General features: G+C 37.0%; 1 long non-coding RNA gene across 1 annotated transcript; it reads right to left on the reverse strand.

Moving 5' to 3' along the window:
- Positions 1-2083: 2083 nt before the first annotated feature.
- LOC138498571 (uncharacterized) lies at positions 2084-2803 on the reverse strand. The gene is made up of 3 exons (XR_011278756.1): positions 2763-2803; positions 2576-2661; positions 2084-2280 (listed from the first exon to the last, which is right to left on the reverse strand). It is a non-coding gene; the product is annotated as an uncharacterized lncRNA (long non-coding RNA).
- Positions 2804-3918: the final 1115 nt, after the last annotated feature.

The following is a 3918-nucleotide window of genomic DNA, read 5'->3' on the forward strand; positions in this document are numbered from 1 at the left end:
ACCACACATTGTATTTGCACCAAGAAGGCATGCAAATTACAGAAACTGGGCTATAGCAGTTCTCATTATCATACCAGTTGGAAACGATGGTAATTGGGGGCTGAATTAATCCTAGACCTTTGAATATGGTGCAGGTCCATACACTGCTGCAGGCTCTCTGGCACATTAGTAGGGGATGGGGTGGCAGCTTGGGCTACTGCATAATGGACTAAGTGGGTCTAGGGCCTTTTGGCAGGCCTATATCAGTAAAGGGTGACAGGGTATTGGTTTAATGGTCCCTGGAGCAGCATGTCATCATCCCAGGGAGTTCATTTTAACGAGAGAACCAATGACATGTCCATAGACTAAGCTAATGGCAGACCAGTAAATGATGTACAGCCAAAAAGCATGTACATATTTTACAAAACACATAGTCAGATTAAACTGGGCAGCGCCACTAAGCTTTCATAAGTCTAAAGTGATTATTCATTTGAAAATTGCTCTAATAAGTTGAGGGTCACAACCAAAGCCCATGAAAATCAACAAAACTTATTGTAAGTGTGTCTCTTCTGTTGAAAAAATATGAAGCTAACAGTATTTAGTGTTCAACCTTTTTTATTAATATTGTAAATGCAAAAGCTATTAGATCATGGTGTGTGTTAGTAGTATAAGGTGATCACATTTACAAATAGTATACTGTTTTACAGAGAATGTGCCAACTCTACGGCCATAAGTTTCGCCCTCTGGGCTTTTTCAAGGCAAATCAAATGAATACTCTCTAAGACTACAAATCGTATTGCATTGTTTATAATGATTCAAACTGCTCCTAATAACAGGTAAGACAGCAGCCTCCAAGAAAGAATAAAGGAGATTCATATCAAATCAGAAAAGAACAATTAATTATCGCACATTCAAAGAAATCATTATTGGGATAATGCAAAGTAGCAAATGGGGGAAAAGAAAAAAGACAAAATAATATGACAAATTAAAATAAAGTAAAATACATTGTAAAAGATAATGGTAAACACACTGAACAATGGGTGTTAGTTGGCACAATAACTGAACAAAGGTAATAGACTGTAAATATTAAATAATGAGATTAAATTAACATAAATCTTAGCGGGTCATCATACAGTATACAGGGACGTTATTTGGGGGTCACCAGGGGTCGCAACTGAGACCCCTGAGGTCTCCCTTGCTAACCCTAAAATATTTATTTTTTTTTTAAAGTTTTTTTAATTTCTTTTTTAATGCAAGCTCCTGGCCTGTGACCAGCACCATGTGGCTCTTTGCTTCTGGAGTGGCTGGCTTTCTTGTTCAGGCCTCTTAAAACATTTTTAAAAAATTAAAAAGAACAGGGGTTCCACACTTTCAGCAGTGACACTAAATAAGAAAGTATAGGAGTACCAAATAATTTGTCTTTCTGGAATTCTATACAATAATTGCTAGACTCATTAAAGGTTTATTTCAGGAACACTTCAGGGGGTGAGTTACTGATTTAGTCTGTTCTTGAACACCTCAACTCAGCCTTTCATCCTTCTGAGGTCGATAAATGAGTACCAACACAGGTTGGGTGATTTTGGATGTATATATTTTTTCTATATAAAGCGCTTAAGCGTAAGTGCTATATGAAAACACATCATAATCATTTGGCCATGGACGTCTGCTTGCATTCACAGTAATTTGGTAATATGAGCCTACACATACTTGTCGTAACTATACATATGGCAATCTATTCTTTTAGGATATGTATATCCCATTATAGCGATATATTAACAATTTATTTCGTAGTATACTTTGGCACAATGCTATGTGATTGTGACTAGTGGTGAGCTTTGCACTACTTTAGTATTCCAACACTGTAATATTCTATTCTATACAACTTTTTAAGCTTGGGGTGCAAACCTACTAGAAAAACGTGCCTCCATGATATGGCACTGTGTAAACAAGCAGGAAAAGGACCTTGGCCGTGAAGCCAGTGGTGTGGGCTGCACACCCTGAAACCACAATAAAGTGGTGTAATTCTATAATCATAATTGTTCCAAAAGTCCAAAAATGTTTTTCAAACGTTTTTATTGTGACTTCATTTAAAGGTATATTCGTCTTCAAACAACTCAAAAGTTTGCTTATTACATCAGATATGTCACATATTTGGTATATGAATTTCGGGCTTCATGTCCTTCTTCAGGGCCTGTGAACGTCTATATATATTTTTCCAATGGTCAAATCGTCAAAAGAAATATAAATGTGCAGGAAATTCAAACCAAACATACAAACCATCCGCAAAGTTATCCATCATAGCTAAGCATCAGTAAACATATTGGACCAGCACGTACGTGGCACAACATTAGCAGTTCCAAAATTAGTCCATCGTATGGCAATGTAAATTCGAAAGAATGTATAATCATATCATAATATACATTACCCAAAGTCCAGTTCCAAAACCATAGTGACAATAATCACGGGGTGGGGACAAAACATATATAAAGAAAGAAAGAGAAATATACACATGTAATGGATGCTATAAATGATCTTTCTGAACAGCATTTGACGTCTAGTGATTATTAGAAGGGCTATCAACGGCCGCCTGACTGACCTGTTGGTTGAGCTGTTGCTGCGAGTAGCGTAAAGTTCAACATACTGCAGAAAACCGCATGATTTCTGGGAGCTCGGCTTCGGTATCTAGAAATATATAATGTATGTTCACAAAACGGACCTCCCAGAATTATGCTGTCTTAAATGCTTAGTCTGCTAATATACTGCAATAATATATGCCATCTTACTTGTGTGGAATCTCCTCTGACTCCGCTGCTGCCGAATGCCTAAGCGCGCTTGCACAGCAAGGTCGTACTTTGTTGTGCTACAATTACCTTGGTAACGGTGTTGAAAGCCAGGCGGCCATGTTTGAAAGTGTGTGCTGCAGCATCTTGTCAGTGCCACGGCTGCCGTGTAAACATTGAACTGGATCGTTATGAAAAAAATCTTACTGTAACTGAAATCGCTGAGATAAACCCTGCAAGGTGTAATAATGCAGCGTGTGTACATGAATGAAACATTACGCTATGGAAGTGTGAATTATATGATCTATAATACTGCTGTGGCATGCAAGAATACTTGTGAATGAAAAATTACGAGCACATTCATAACCAGTAATTTAATATATGCTCATCTTGAGTCTGTGTGGTGCTATATCATGATGCTCATGTACCTCTGTGCAGAATGCAATGGCTCTAAAAATGATGTCGAAAAAACACACACAGATGAATGAACAAAATGTTACTAGAAAACCTTAATACTATAGTGATAAGGTAATGAAATACATATATCTCAAATTGACATAATGTATGTCAGGCTAAAATCAAAGACTATGAAAAGGTCAAAAGGGATTAACCGTAGACTAATAAAGAAATCTACACTCTGAAAGATAACAAAAAATATAAAAATTAAAAAATTAAATTAAATAAAATGAGATAAAGTAAAGTACATGAAGTGAACCAATAGTTTACACAACGCATACAGACTTGAATGTGAAAATGCATCAGACCATTAAAGTTCTAATCAGACTGCTGATCAATGAGACAATCATGTATTTCACAAAAAAACAGCTCAGATTGAGCTCTTCATTCATCCCTTCTGGTGTCAGGGATCCCATTCTTTCCATCCACGACGCTTCCTTCTGAGCTCTTAGTGTTTTCATATTGCACATGTGTCCCTTGGTTGGTATAACTTCCAGTACTGCAAATTTAAGTTGTGCTACTTTGTGTCCATTGTCATGAAAGTATCTAGCTACTGCTGAAGTCCTGTTATTCAATCTGATGCATGATTTGTGTTAATTTATGCAGACACACACTTTTCTCGCAGTCTCTCCAACATAATACTGTGCGCAAGGACATTTGATGGTGTAAATCACATTTTCGGAAAGACAAGAAGCATGTTGTT

The sequence above is a fragment of the Ambystoma mexicanum genome, chromosome 5q (genome assembly GCF_040938575.1).
Source record: "Ambystoma mexicanum isolate Mex_15411 chromosome 5q, UKY_AmexF1_1, whole genome shotgun sequence".
Lineage (NCBI taxonomy): Eukaryota > Metazoa > Chordata > Amphibia > Caudata > Ambystomatidae > Ambystoma > Ambystoma mexicanum.